The sequence below is a fragment of the Schistocerca americana genome, chromosome X (genome assembly GCF_021461395.2).
Source record: "Schistocerca americana isolate TAMUIC-IGC-003095 chromosome X, iqSchAmer2.1, whole genome shotgun sequence".
Classification (NCBI taxonomy): domain Eukaryota; kingdom Metazoa; phylum Arthropoda; class Insecta; order Orthoptera; family Acrididae; genus Schistocerca; species Schistocerca americana.
Genome location: NC_060130.1, coordinates 277,738,003 through 277,754,411, shown reverse-complemented (window position 1 = coordinate 277,754,411; position 16,409 = coordinate 277,738,003). Strand labels below are relative to the sequence as shown.

The following is a 16,409-nucleotide window of genomic DNA, read 5'->3' as shown; positions in this document are numbered from 1 at the left end:
AGCGACTTAACAAGGCCTAATACAGCTTCCATTACACGACGCATCGCCGCTGTTATTCGTATCGAAGGTGGACACACCAGCTATTAAGTAGGTGTTCATAATGTTCTGGCTGATCACTGTAATTTTAACTTGGTATAACTCTGCTTCATAAATTTTATAAAGTTAGTCCCTTACTTTACAGATGATGATTACCGTGGGACCAGTGGCTGTGTAGAAAATTTTACTACTAACAGAGATACAAAATCGGACGGTAGGTAAAAAAGGTTCGCTACCCCTGCTCTAGATCGCGGGCTCCCGGGTTCGATTCCCGGCCCGGTCGGAGATTTTCTTCGCTCGGGGACTGGGTGTTTGTGCTGTCCAAATAATTTCATTTCATCTTCATCATAGAAACGCGCAAGTTTCCGAAGTTACGTCAAATACAGAGATTTTCACCAGGCGGCCGAACTACCCCAGACGGGGTCTCCAGGCCAGTAATGCCATACCATCATTTCATTTCATCCTCCTCTTTGTCCACAGAATGACTACAGCACATACTAAGACCGTATACATTAACTCCAATATTTCTATGTTCTTTTTTTGTACTAACACTGTAGCCTGAAGATGTCTTTACCTCGAAACACGTTGCTTCATTAAAAAACTTAAGTCAACAAAATATTCATAAAAAGACAGCTGTTTCTGGCGTTATTTTGTACTTAGCTGGGAGAAAACCACCATGAATGAGGTAAATAATTTGTATGTATTGTTTTGTAAATATTTCTTGTTGTGTTTAATATGTACATACACTGTACCGCCATAGACACTGGTATAGGCATGCTTATTCACATACAGTGATATGTAAACAGGCAGAATACGGCGCTGCGGGCGGCAACGCCTACACACGACAACAAGTGTCTGACGCTGTTGTTAAATCGGTTACCGCTGCTACAATGCCAGGTTATCGAGATTTAAGTGAGTTTGAATGTGGTTTTACAGTCGGCGCACGAGTGATGGGGCACAGTATCTCCCAGGTAACGGTGAAGCGGAGTTTTTCCTGTACCAGCATTTCACGAGTGTACCGTGAATATCAGTAATCCGGTAAAATATCAAATCTCCGACATCGCTGCGGCCGGAAGAAGATCCTGCGCAAGAACGGGACCAACCACGACTGAACAGAATTGTTCAACTTGACAGAAGTGCAACCTTTCCGCAAATTGCTGCAGAATTCAGTGCTGGTCCATCAGCAAGTGTCAGCGTGCGAACCATTCAACGAAACATCATCGATATGGGCTTCCCGAACCGAAGGCCCATTCGTGTACCCTTGATGACTGCACGAGGGACAGCTTTACGCCCCGCCTGGACCCGTCAACACCGATACTGGACTGTTGATGACTGGAAATATGTTGCCTGGTCAGACGAGTCTCCTTTCAAATTTTATCGAGCGGATGGACGTGTACGAGTATGGGTATGGAGACGACCTCATGAATCCATGGATACTGTATGTCAGCAGGGTGTTCAGGCTAGTGGAGGCTCTGTAATGGTGTGGGGCGTGTGCAGTTGGAGTGATATGGGGCCCCTGAAACGTCTAGATACGTCTCTGACAGGTGACACGTACGTAAGCATCCTGTCTGATCACCTACGCTCCAGGAACACTTTCTCTTAGTGGACGAGAATGTCCGTCCATGTCGAGTTCTTCAGGAGGCTAAAAGCCTGCCAGGTGAAGTCCCGTGGACGGGCCAGCGAGGAATCCTAACCGCATAACCATAGAGCATGTCTGAGCTCCAATAACGAAATCAAGTGCAGACTGTCCGCAGCTCGTGGTCGTGCGGTAGCGTTCTCGCTTCCCGCGCCCGGGTTTCCGGGTTCGATTCCCGGCGGGGTCAGGGATTTTCTCTGCCTGGTGATGAATGGGTGTTGTATGATGTCCTTAGGTTAGTTAGCTTTAAGTAGTTCTAAGTTCTAGGGGACTTATGACCACAGATGTTGAGTCCCATAGTGCTCAGAGCCAAGTGCAGACTCTTCAGCCTCCAACATCGCCTTTTCCAGAATTCTCCAAAGCTCATTCCCTGGGATACATATCTTAAGCCATTTCATACAGAGCATGCCATGACGCTCCTAAGGATATGTGGAAACTAGGACTAACAATAGTTCCTATTAACACTCTGGTTACTGTTTAAGTAGTTCCCCCATTTTTTAGTTTTCAAGTGCCTTTTCGGTTTCATGTGTTTTAAGTATATTTTTAACAATCTTGTATCCGAAATGTCTTGTGATATAGCATTGCTTGTTCTGTAGTTATTCAGACCTCCTACTCAGCAAAATGGTCTCTTTCACTGATTATGCCTAACTTTAGCACCAAAGTCAAGCTAAGCCACAGCACACGGTGTTTAAAACGAGAAACAAGACCATATTTAAATTTAGTTATAAAGGATGGACAACTAAGAAATCGCTCACGAAAACATGTAAATATTAATGGATAACAGTGTGATTCCAAAATGCACTAAAGGTATTGTAGCGGCAATAGAGAACCGTTAAGTAACGAAAGTTTACATTTTTCATTGAAATTATCTTACGCGAAAGGATGACGAAATGCCTTTAAAACTTCTTTTCCGTTACTTTCAGATATACACCTGTTGACAATCCATCTTACTGTGTGATTTACAGTAAGAGAGAAGGATGGAAAATTCAGTCAGGTAACTCCAGGAAGACAATTTAATTTAGAAATCTTGCCATCAAACGCGGTTAACAAACGTCTAGAATTTATAAATCTTTTTCAAGTTTCCATCCGCATCAAGTGTTTCAAAATCACAAGTATTCCTCTTCGCATGGACTTCATATTTCTCTTCTTTAGTTCACGTCTATATATAGATACTTGAGCGTAGACCTTTGCACTGATATTTTAAGACACAATGAGTATTTAACTTTAAAATTTAAATAGAATATGTTTTGTGCAGAAACTTGTTGATTGCAGTATGCATCAATATTTAATGAACGCAGCTTCAGGATGACTTCTTTAAGGGTATTTGACGATATACTGAGAATTAAAACCTCCAAACAGCCAGATTCGTTACACTACTGAGAACATGAAATAAATTTAACAGTCACCAAAATATTTTTTCTTCGATTGTTGTTCTTAATTCTCTTTCTTTTCTTTTTTTTGCCTCAAGTTTACTGCACTATTATCACAGGATAACAGGGTAAAGAAAGGATGTAAGCTCACCTTGTAGAGAAGGTCGCTGAGAGCAGCAGCGTGCCCAGGTTTATAGTTGACGGCTTGAAGGTGGTGGTGAAGCAGAGGGCTGTTGCCTCAAGGAATGAAATCTCCCCGTCACTATTAAAAAGCTAATGCATTGTAACCTGAAAAAAAAGAAAAATATCAATATTGACAGTTCCCAATTGTCTCTAAAACACAGACTTAAAATTGTTCAGCTTTGGGTAGTGTAAGGGTCTTTCGCGATTTTAGCAAACATTGTCCATTGTAATTAAAACTTCCGGGCTATGATTGTCCATTGTTTTTCACTGTACCGTCTCCTGACCTGAATATCATACTACACTGCTAGGAAGGTATTCAGTCTACCAGATTATCTTAATAAAGTGAATAACAGTGCACGAAAATGACGCGTTTTAACACACATCATTAATTTTTTTATATGTGTAGTGCCTGTTCGTTCGACCGTGTCCGAACAGACACCATTAATGATGCTGCAGCTATACATAAACGACGAATGACAAATTCCGTCATCAGCTGCAATCGGGCACTGAAATAAATCCAATGGCTAGAAGTAAAAATTTGTGCCAGACCGGGACTCGAGCCCGGATTTTGTACTTGTCGCGAGAGGTTCATTAACAACTTCGGCTATCCGAGCACACTTCTCATCCAACCCAAATTCCCGTATGTCGCACATTACATACTTAATGACCCCTGTGAGGACAGCGCTCGGACAGCCAGTTGCTCGTTGCTGATTATTTCGATATATACAACTACAGTTGCTGAAGAGGGATAAAATACTAAATTTTCACTTGTCACCACTGGATTTATTTCAATGCCCGATTGCAGTTAATGTTAGAAATTTTCTTTCGTCGTTAATTTTTTAAATTGTTTATACATAAATAATTTTTCTGCCGATTCTCCGCTACTGAAAATTGGGTCAAGAGCTATAGAGAAGTAAATCACATTGAATTTTGTAGAACTAATGGTAGTTACCAGAAAGCTTTACTCCACGTAAACTATTAAACACAAAACCAAATATACTATTGCGAATATATCTGAACTCATAAGATTCAACAGGATTTTCAACAAATTACATAGTCTTATTTATAAAAGGTGACTTCGTATTTTGCAAAGAAAATGCGTAAACATCATTTTCTCGGAACACTTACTGGATGTGATGGCAATGAGCAGACAGAAAGATTTGATTGAGTGTACATATAGGAATCATTGACCACAAGGCAATTACAGCATCAGTGATCATTGTTCATTGTTGTCGAACGTCAGTATGATAGGTAAAAAGATATTCCTGTTTAACAAGTGCAGTAGGGAACTACCTGAGCAGTCAGCTAAAACATTGAGGTGTGATTATTAGAATATGAGAGATCTGTGATAAGAAATGCATTTGCTACGTCAGTTAATGTCGTGGAAGGTAGTGATGGATAGAAAGATTCCGTAACGGATCAGTAATATCGCGAAGCGACTGAAAAACCGGAGGGTGCTTCATAGAACATTCGTCAAAGACGAAACCTTGCTGACAAAGAAAGGCTAAATTAAATCAAAACAAGCTAAGGAAAACTATTCAAGAAGCGTTCAAAGAAAGGTCTTACCTGATGAGTTGTCAAAAATATCCTCAAATGTTTCTGTACTACGTACAATGTCCAATGTAACAAAGCGGCTCGTCTATTATGATAGCACCGAAGCGAAAAATAATAAGATGAAGGCCAAAATGCTGAATTCTGTTTTTCTAAATTGCTTCACCGAAGATCACAACACACGTCCTACTTTCGACAGTTGGACGGATTTGAAAAGACAAATGCAAACATATAAAAATTGATGGATGTACGTGTATATACACATATTCGTTGTTCCACATCTCCTCCTAAACCACTGCATCAATCTGTACCAAACTTGGTACACATATCACATACTGTCTGCAAAGAATTGCTGTGGGGGTAAGAACCACCTACCTATCAAAACGATGGGGGTGGGGGCGAAAAAGCAGTGTAGCCCGCGACGCGCGTTTAGTCATACTTTCTAATCCAGTATTTGATAATGAGAGTACTTAGTGACTTGCGTCAAACTTTACACGTAATTTTAAACCTTCTCGCTGAAAACCCTCATAGAATTATGAAACGAAAAAAGTTTATAGCTCACAATATTTTCAGTGTTCACGCAGTAAAACTGCCGCATGAAGCATGACGTTATAGTTTATTACTTATTTACTACAAATTGTATTCGCTATACATTTTGCAGAGAGTATTCACATACACGATTCAATATGCCTGCGAAATTATATCACTGCACAGCGCACAGTTCAGAAGATACGACATGATAAACATTAAGCTGCGTGAAAGTGGAACTGTAGGGCGAAATTCGATAGAGATACAGGTAAAATGTGTGTACAAATACGCGTGAAATACACTTGACACGTCCGTAGACGGGCAAAGCCATGGGTAAAAAGCTTATTCTAAACGCCTGGAACGATTGTAGCCAAATTTGGTACCCATATTAGTTACGATTTGGAAGGAAATGCTGTGGGGGAAGAACCAGCAGCATCCTATTTGGGCGAGCGTGATAACCTGGAGAGAAGAGGAGGCAGGATGAGATGGACAGACAGCGAGGGGGAACGAGGAGAAGGACTAACAGAAGACTGGAAAAACACAGCGCCAGCTACTCAGCTACTACAAGCTCGTGGTCTAGCGGTTAGCTTTGCTGCCCCTGGATCACAGGGTCCCGGGTTCGATTCTCGGCCGGGTCTGGGATTTCCTCCGTCCAGGGACTGGGTTTTTGTGTAGTTCTCATCATTTCATCATCATTCAGGAAACTGGCGAGACTGTAATGTGGAAAGATAGAGAATTTGCACAGGGCTGATAAACGCGTCGTTGAGCGCCCCACAAACCAGTCATCATCATTAGCTACTCGTAGTATAGAAATAAGTGAACTAGAAATAGAAAAACGACTCAAACCGCTCGGCACAGGAAAGGATACAGGACGTGACGGGGGTGCTCTTTATAGTCAGTATTCAACATGCGGTGAAAGTGACTCCTCTTCTAGTATCACATAAGCATAGGTCGTTAGATTAACGCAGAGGGGCACGTGTATGGTAAAAAAAAAAAGACTAAGATGGTTCCAGTTTATAAGAAGGGACGTAATACAAGCAAAATTTTAGAACTATAACTGATGTCAATTTCTTGCAGAATTATGAAATATCTGTTGTGTTCGCGTATGACTTTTCTGGAAACCGAACAATTCCCATGTAAGAATCAGCATGATTCCCGTAAGCACATATCGCAAGAAATCTAGCTTGCTTAGTTGATTCATGACGTCTCCAAAACAGTAGATAGATGAGCTCAGGTTGTCGGCCTGTCTTGACTTCCAGAAAGATTTCGACATGGTTCTACATAGTTGCCTACGAAACAAAATACATGTGTACGAAATTTTCGAACAGCTATGCGATTCGACTGAAGACGTCCTAGTGAACTAAACTTAGAATGTCGTTCTCAATGGAGAGTAATCGTCATAAGTGAAAAAGGAGGAAAATCAGGATGTAACGTACCGCAGACGATGAGTTCATTAGAGACGGAACACAATTTTGGATCAGGCAAGGAAATCATTCATGCCATTTCAAAGGAACCGTCCCGGTATTAGCGGTAAGTGATTTGCGTAAATAACGGAAAATCTAAATCTGGATGGCCGGACGAGGATATTAGCCACCGCCCTCCAGTGTCTTACCACTGCTCCCCCCCTCCCCCCTCTCGCTATTTGGAAATAGATTTTATCGGAACTGCTCCATTAAGATGGTTGTCAACAAGTACTGCATTAACGAGGCCATTATTAGAGCTATTTTACGACCTGCTACCTGCTCAGCGGCGGTGAAAATTAAGATGGGATTTATGTCGCTGCTTATAAATACAGAAAACTACATGAGCTGTGAATATATTGAAATTTGTAACCAGTTTTCTCGCTCTGAAATGGTTAATATCACGACTTAACGTATTACACTGTCCAGTCACATTATTGTGAACCCCTGTCAAAAGCCTGAATAACCACCTTTTGCAGCGCGGATCGCTGTGAGACGTGCAGGAAGAGAATCAATAAGGTTCTAGAAGCTACCGACAGGTACGCGGAGCCTTGTCGACTCCAGTGCCGTGGCCAAGTTTCTCGACTGAAGACCCACGACGCGAACAGTCCAGTCGAAGTGGCCCCACAGATTCTCGATTGGACTTAAATCCGGGGAGTCTGGTGGCCACGGGAGTACGGTAAACTCATCCTGGTGTTCTTCGAACCGAGCTGTGTGACAAGTCGCATTGTCCTACTGGTAGATGCCATCGTACACGCCAACGGCCATCTGCCCGATGGAGCATAAAGTGTGATTCATCTGAAAATTCCATCTGTCTCCAATCCAGTCGCGGTACCGATGTGCAAACTCCAGCCTTCTTCGTCGATGAACAGCAGCCAGCATGGGTGCATGAACCAGGCGCCCCCTGCGGAGGCCCACACGCAACGACGTTCGCCAAACAGTCGTTGAAGATACAGTAATTGTAGACCCTTGGTTCATCTGGGCAGACACTTGCCAACAGTCGCACATCTATTCGTCCGTCCACATCTCCTAACCATCATACCTGTCACCCATGGTCCGTGGTGCAGCACAGTTGCCTCAGTGCCATTTTTTGACAGCGCCATTTTGCCATCCACTGTGTGCTATACACACAACCGTTTTAGAAATGCTTCCTCCGTTGTCCCTAAAGTCAATGAGCATGCCCCTTTGGACGTCAGATAAATCGCTCCGTTTCAGCATAACGACAAAGACTGCACTGTTTCCGCCCCCCCTCCCCCCCCCCCACGACATGCTTTATATACTCTCCACAGTTAGAGCTGACACCTGCACGTTGACGTCTAACATAAGCGGTGGTCACATTAATGTGACTGGACCATGTATAATACAACACTGATACCCGAACTGACTGAGATATATGACAGCACTGTTATCACTGGGATTAATAAGAGCACGATCTTGGTCGAGGGGAGAGGTACCAGCAACAAATGGACTGACTGGGAACGATTTGCGGCTGCCACTAAAGAAGCTAAACTACTGGCCATTAAAATTGCTACCACAATAAAGGTCACGTGCTACAGACGCGAAATTTAACCGACAGGTAGAAGATACTGTAACATGCAAATGATTAGCTTTTCAGAGCATTCACACAAGGTTGGCGCCGGTGGCGACACCTACAACGTGCTGACATGAGGAAAGTTTCCAACCGATTTCGCATACACAAACAGCAGTTGACCGGCAACGGCCTGGTGAAACGTTGTTGTGACGCCTCGTGTAAGGAGGAGAAATGCGTACCATCACGTTTCCGACTTTGATAAAGGTCGGATTGTAGCCTATCCCGATTGCGGTTTATCGTATCGCGACATTGCTGCTCACGTTGGTCGAGATCCAATGACTTTTAGCAGAATATGGAATCGGTGGGTTCAGGAGGGTAATACGAAACGCCGTGATGGATCCCAACGGCCTCGTATCACTAGCAGTCCAGATGACAGGCATCTTATCCGCATGGCTGTAACGGATCGTGCAGCCACGTCTCGATCCCTGAGTCAACAGATGAGGACGTTTGAAAGACAACAATCATCTGCACGAACAGTTCGACGACGATTGCAGCAGCATGGACTATCAGCTCGGAGACCATGGCTGCGGTTACCCTTGACGCTGCATCACAGACATGAGCGACTGCGATGGTGTACTCAACGATGAACCTGGGTGCACGAATGGCAAAACTTCATTTTTTTCGGATGAATCCAGGATCTGTTCACAGCATCATGATGGTCGCATCCGTGTTTGGCGACATCGCGGTGAACGCACATTGGAAGCGTGTGTTCGTCATCGCCATACTGGCGTAGCGCCCGGCGTGATGGTATGGGGTGCCATTGCTTACACGTCTCGGTCACCTCTTGTTCGCATTGACGGCATTTTGAACAGTGGACGTTACATTTCAGATGTGTTACAACCCGTGGCTCTACCCTTCATTCGATCCCTGCGACCGGGGTGACCGAGCGGTTCTAGGCGCTACAGTCTGGAACCGCGCGACCGCTACGATCGCAGGTTCGAATCCTGCCTCGGGCATGGATGTGTGAGATGTCCTTAGGTTAGTTAGATTTAAGTAGTTCTAAGTTCTAGGGAACTGATGATCTTAGAAGTTAAGTCCCATAGTGCTCAGAGCCATTTGATCCCTGCGAAACCCTACATTTCAGCAGGATAATGCACGACCGCATGTTGCAGGTCCTGTACGGGGCTTTCTGGATACAGAAAATGTTCGTCTGCTGCCCTGGCCAGCACATTCTCCAGATCTCTCTGGTCAATGTTGGCCGAGCAACTGGCTCGTCACAATACGCCAGTCACTCTTCTTGATGAACTGTGGTATCGTGTTGAAGCTGCATGGGCAGCTGTACCTGTACACGCCATCCAAGCTCTGTTTGACTCAATGCCCAGGCGTATCAAGGCCGTTATTACGGCCAGAGGTGGTGGTTGTGGGTACTGATTTCTCAAAAAAAAAAAATGGTTCAAATGGCTCTGAGCACTATGGGACTTAACTGCTGTGGTCATCAGTCCCCTAGAACTTAGAACTAATTAAACCTAACTAACCTAAGGACATCACACACATCCATGCCCGAGGCAGGATTCGAACCTGCTACCACAGCGGTCGCGCGGTTCCAGACTGTAGCGCCTGGAACCGCTCGGCCACTCCGGCCGGCCTGATTTCTCAGGATCTAATATACTTGTCCAATGAATACCCGTTTATCATCTGCATTTCTTCTTGGTGTAGCAATTTGAATGGCCAGTAGTGTATTTTCTACGAGTTAACTTTACCCCAATAGCTTCTTATTCATAAATTTCAGCCATTCTTCTTTGCATCGGCACTTAACTCTGTACCTCAAAAGCAAGCTCTTGGTATGCTGGAGGATGGCTCAGTGAATCATGGAATTTCCAGTACGTGCTTCCCTGGCTGCTAACTACTAATCTGTTTGCCTGCTGGGTTCCCAAGTGTCCTAGTAACCGGAACAATGATACTTTCTCCAGTCGTTGTAGGCGGATAAGGTTGTCCTGGATGACCTGGACTTTTTCGTTTCCTCGGTACATCCACCGTATAGGTTTAAGGATACTCATGGAGTTGGTGCGGACAAAGATTTCCACAGTGTAAGTGTGTCTCATCTCCTGCGCTACCCTCAAGATCTCATGTATTCGACATAGAAACAGTACACTGGTTTGGTAAACTATTGACGAGAACAGTTTACTAAAACTATATGGCAACTAAGGGAGTTCCTTTGGCTAAATCCACGTGAAAATATTGTCACGTAACTTTAGTGCTCATTTAAAATTCTATAAAACATCGAATTAAGAAATATCCAAGAGAAACACATTTCCTATACTGCAGTAAATATAAAATAATTTTAGAGCCTCTTGAGTAACCACGGCAACAGTCATTCCTCAATTTGGATTAGCGCTGTTATTAATCCCGCACCAAGTCTCACTAGGCCGTGCTTTGCGCGAATTCCTAATGATCTTGTTATTTGCGATTTACGAAAATCAGTCAAATGACAGGACGACTTCTGATAATCTAATGATATTTCAACATAGGTTTCACAGAATGAGGTCAAGAGGACTTACATAGGTATTTGACTGCCCGATCCAAAAATACAGCCATAGAAAACAACACCTTCCTTCTTACGACGTACAGGGTGTTCATAAATTATCTTTACAACTTAAGACTTCATTGAATTTCAAGCTATACTAGATATGAACAAATGGTTTCCAACATGTGACAAAATAACTCAAAGTTTTTTTTATTTCTTTTTACTTTCCATGTGATGCAATTATGGCGCAAAACTGAACATGAAAACCTGATAAAATGTGATCGCCATAGGAGAAAGCTCAGTGTGTGTCCGATAGCGAAGTGCAACATAACTTTTGAACCACCCTCCCGATCAACTACTCGGGGTTGGAATACTCCATTTATGAAAGCGAGTAATGCTCTGTGACGGAAGTAACTGCGAAATTGTGTGACGCATCCATTTCGCAGAGAATGCATTTTTTCGGCAGGCTAAATTGGTCCACTCACGTTCAATGAAGTGCTTTTATCGGTTCTTTCGGCCGTAACAGCATGTTACACCTCCACAAGCCTGGATATTATCTGCTGTTCGTTGTGACATCGGCTGCACACGGCGTTTCACGCAACAGATATCATTTTCCAAGCAATCTTGCTATGACAGAACTAGCAGATCTGTAAGATGCAGTATGTACCGTAATGCGCAGCATATGGTGTGTTATTCCACGCAGCGCTAAAAATTTTCACTGCGGTTCAAGTAAGAGAAGTACGCGGCCTGTCCGGATTTGCGATTTTTTCTGTACGTTCCTTTTTGAAGTAAGACAGACATTTCTCCGCGAAATGCGAGAAATGTCATTTTACAAGATATGCCTGATAATGTTGCAAAGTTCGAGCGACTCGTGAGGGCGCGCTCACCAGCTCCATCCACTAGAGATCAATGTTACTTTTACACTTTTCATGATTCCCCTGCTGGTCAAAAAATGATTGTCGCACGTATTTGGACAGCAATGGGAGGAGAGGTGGCTGCCTAAAATTTTTGATCACCAGATATTTCGCCCGTGTTCTTGGTTAAATTCAGACCTCTCCGCAATGTCCCATATGTGAGGGAACGTGATACTGTTGGTGGAGATCCGTCCGTGGGATGACAACGCGATGGTGGAGATCCATCCGTGTGATGACAACTCAAAGCTTGCGATGCTCTTGATGGTTGGTATTCGAAAGAATTGGTCTACAGGCCAGCACCAGGTTTCACCAACTCCCTTCTGTCATCATCATGACATCGACACAAACATAACACCACAAACTCATTACACTGTACACGAACCCATCACTGTCATTTTCATGAGACATTACACGTAAAGAGGCCTGATCACTATGCCACCAAGTGGTGTCAACTGAAAGGCTTGCACCAGGCCGTGAGCCACAAGAGTACATAAAAAAATTTCCATTTGATAAGGGAAAGATGTGCCGTTCTGACAGCTTTTGTTATCCTTATCAGCCAAGGGGGCCGTGTTGACGCTACCTGTACGGTAAACTGTGGTGCAAGTTGGGGTCATTACTTATACAGGGTGACAATTATTGAACTATATGAAACAAAATCGTCACAACTTCTGAACTGTTTGCGTTAGGACGTTCAAACTTCACGCTTGGCCGCGGGGCATGATGGGAACTAGTATGCGCATGCGCACGCGCCTTGATGTTGTCGGCCATTTGCACGTGAAAACGTCACGGTACATCGTGTCTGAGCGTATTGCGCTTGTGAGGACCTACTATGCGAGCAATAACAGCCCAACTGCGGCTCAAAGAAAGTTTGCGACCTACTTCAAGCCGAGGACAACCGGTTCAAATGTGCTAACAATCAAGAATTTGATTAGCAAGTTTGAGAGAACGGGTAGTCTTCGTGAAGACAGTGTTGGCAACATCGGTCGTCCAAAAAGGGTGAAAACGCCTGAAAACATTGAGAAGACACGTGCTGTGTTCCAAAGCAGCCCCAGGAAATCGATCAGACGAGCTGCAACAAACTGTTGTTGAAGACCTGCATCTCTTCCCATACACATTTCAAATCCATCAGCCATTAAGCCCCAAGGCCATGGAACAGCGGTTGTGTTTCGCTAACACTATCAAAAAAATGGTTCAAATGGCTCTGAGCACTATGGGACTTAACATCTATGGTCATCAGTCCCCTAGAACTTAGAACTACTTACACCTAACTAACCTAAGGACAGCACACAACACCCAGCCATCACGAGGCAGAGAAAATCCCTGACCCCGCCGGGAATCGAACCCGGGAACCCGGGCGTGGGAAGCGAGAACGCTACCGCACGACCACGAGATGCGGGCGCTAACACTATCGTCCACAGAATTGATGAACAGGACTTTGATGTGAATATGGTTTTAGCGACAAAGCCCACTTTCTTTTGGATGAGTACATCAATACGCAAAATTTGCGCATTCTGGGAACTAACAATCCGCATTTCGCGATCGAGAAGTCTCTTAACCCTCACCGAGTGACTGTGTGGTGTGCAATGTCCAGTCACTAAATAATCAGTGCGATATTCCTTGATGGCACGGTGACTACCGAACGCTAGGTGAAGGTTTTGGAAGACGATTTCATCCCCATTATCCAAAGTGACCCTGATTTCGACAAGGTGTGGTTCATGCAAGACGGAGCTCCATCGAAGCAGGAATGTGTCTGACGTCTTGGAAGAGCTCTCTGGGGACCACATTCTGGTTCTCGGGTACCCAGAGGGCACTGGCATAAGCCTCGATTGGCCGCCATATTCTCCGGATCTGAACACATGCAACTATTTTTTATAGGGCTATATGAAAGACAAGGTGTACAGCAATAACATCAAAACCATTGCTGAATTGAAAACAGCCATTCAGGTGGTCATCGACAGCATCGATGTTCCTACACTTCAGCGGGTCATGCAGAATTTCGCTATTCATCACCACATCATCGCAAATGATGGCAGGCACATCTAACGTGTCATAACCTAAATCCGAATATTTGTAGTGGCGTTTACATGTTGAATAAACTGTGTGCACGCGGTGGTTTGTAACTAATTTACGTTTTTTTTATATAGTTCGATAATTGTCATCCTATACCTCCCAACTGAGTACTTATTCAGAATGAATTTGGAATACGACTCCGACATTTGCCTTTCAGCCAACGAAGACCTCCAAACGCATTGCCAGAACTGTTCATTTCGCCTCGCTAAGCACAGTGGTCACAGTCCCAAGGGAGGCTGCCGTCACGCGTACCGTCAGCCAAGACACCATCGGGGCTATAAATGTTTCACGGATATACGAACTGTCCCTATTGTCTTCTGCCAATTGTCATTTCTCGCGGATAAATGGCCATTTCCTAAGTCTCTGGCACCTGCCAGAACGGTTCGAAACTTCACCGGCGCACAAAACAAACATCAAATGTGAAGCACCAACAAGGACGTCTGTCTACGTATATTAATGCCTTAAAAAAAAATTTAAAAAAGTGGGACATTACTTATTTGAACGACCCCGTACAAAGCTAAAATTGTAAGGCGTCGTAGAGCGTCCAGCGCGGATATACGAGGGTAATCCCGAAAATAAGGTCTCCTAGATTTTTATAAGTATATAGACCTGTTTATTTCTACAATAGTTTACATCAGTTTACAGCTTGAACATTTAGCTATTTTTCGACATAATCACCATTTCCGTCGATGCATTTTTGTAGACGTTGTGGCAGTTTTTGTATGCCCATGTCATACCAGTTCGCCGCCATGCTCTTCAGAAAAGTATGAACCTCTTCTTTCACCTCGCCGTTGGAGCTGAATCGCCGGCCAGAGTGGCCGAGCGATTCTAGGCGCTACAGTCTGGAACCGCGCGACCGCTACGGTCGCAGGTTCGAATCCTGCCTCGGGCATGGATGTGTGTGACGTCCTTAGGTTAGTTAGGTTTAAGTAGTTCTAAGTTCTAGGGGACTGATGACCTCAGCAGTTAAGTCCCATAGTGCTCTGAGCCATTTGAACAATTTTTTTCGGAGCTGAATCGCTTTCCGGCGAAATGTTCTTTTAACTTAGGGAACAGGTGATAGTCACTGGGCGCCAAGTCAGGACTATAGGGTGGGTGGGTGATTATGTTCCACAGTAACTTTTGCAGGAGGGCAACGGTTTGCCGAGCGATGTGTGGGCGAGCGTTGTCATGGAGAATGTGTACGCCCTTGCTCAACATTCCTCTTCTCCGGTTCTGAATTGCCCGTTTGACTTTTGTCAGAGTCTCACAGTACCTGTCAGCGTTAATTGTGGTCCCTGTGGGCAAAAAGTCGACCAACAATACCCCTTTCCGATCCCAAAACCCGTTGTCATGACTTTGCCGGCAAACTGTATCTGTTAGAATTTCCGTGGCTTTGGCGAAGAAGGATGCCCACACTGTCGTGATTGTTGCTTGGTCTCAGGTGTGGTATGCCCAGGTTTCGTCACCCGTGATAACTGAGTCCAGAAAGTTGTCTTGTTCGACTGCAAGGCGGTGAAGTAATGCGCGGGAAGCATCAACTCGTTACCGCATGTGGTCCTCAGTCGGCATGCGTGGCACCCATCTTGCGCACACCTTCCGGTAGTTCAATGTTTCCGTTAAAATTCTGTGAGCGGTGCTTCGGGAAACCTCAGGAACCAACGTGCAGAGGTCATCCGGGGTGATCCGCGATCTTCAGGCATGCTTTGCTCAACCTTCAACACTGTCTCCTCACACACTGACCCTCTCCCGCTCCTTTGTTCGTCGTGAATTTGTCCGACCAGCTGCAAACTCTCTACACCACTTACGAACATTTTTAACATCCATGCACGACTCACCATACACTTCCGTCAATTGGCGATGAATTTCAATCGGCGCAGTTCCCTTTGCGTTCAAAAACCGAATAACTGCGCGCAATTCGCACTTGGCGGTAACATCCAACGGGAGCTCCATTCTCAACGGCTGCCAAGCCAAGACTGAGGGCGTCAGCATGGCGTGCGCATGTTTACACACAGGGCGTGAAGCACTCTTCATAACAGTGTGACCAACTGCCACACAAACAGAGTTCTGTACTTATATACACTCCTGGAAATTGAAATAAGAACACCGTGAATTCATTGTCCCAGGAAGGGGAAACTTTATTGACACATTCCTGGGGTCAGATACATCACATGATCACACTGACAGAACCACAGGCACATAGACACAGGCAACAGAGCATGCACAATGTCGGCACTAGTACAGTTATATCCACCTTTCGCAGCAATGCAGGCTGCTATTCTCCCATGGAGACGATCGTAGAGATGCTGGATGTAGTCCTGTGGAACGGCTTGCCATGCCATTTCCACCTGGCGCCTCAGTTGGACCAGCGTTCGTGCTGGACGTGCAGACCGCGTGAGACGACGCTTCATCCAGTCCCAAACATGCTCAATGGGGGACAGATCCGGAGATCTTGCTGGCCAGGGTAGTTGACTTACACCTTCTAGAGCATGTTGGGTGGCACGGGATACATGCGGACGTGCATTGTCCTGTTGGAACAGCATGTTCCCTTGCCGGTCTAGGAATGGTAGAACGATGGGTTCGATGACGGTTTGGATGTACCGTGCACTATTCAGTGTCCCCTCGAC

At 44.8% G+C, this 16,409-nt stretch overlaps 1 protein-coding gene across 1 annotated transcript in view; it reads right to left on the bottom strand.

Moving 5' to 3' along the window:
• Positions 1 to 16,409, bottom strand: part of LOC124554778 (HEAT repeat-containing protein 5B) — a 475,467-nt gene that overhangs the window by 310,340 nt on the left and 148,718 nt on the right. The window contains exon 2 of the mRNA XM_047128424.1: positions 3,194 to 3,330. The gene's annotated coding sequence lies outside the window, so the exon portion shown is untranslated. The remainder of the gene's footprint in view (positions 1 to 3,193; positions 3,331 to 16,409) is intronic.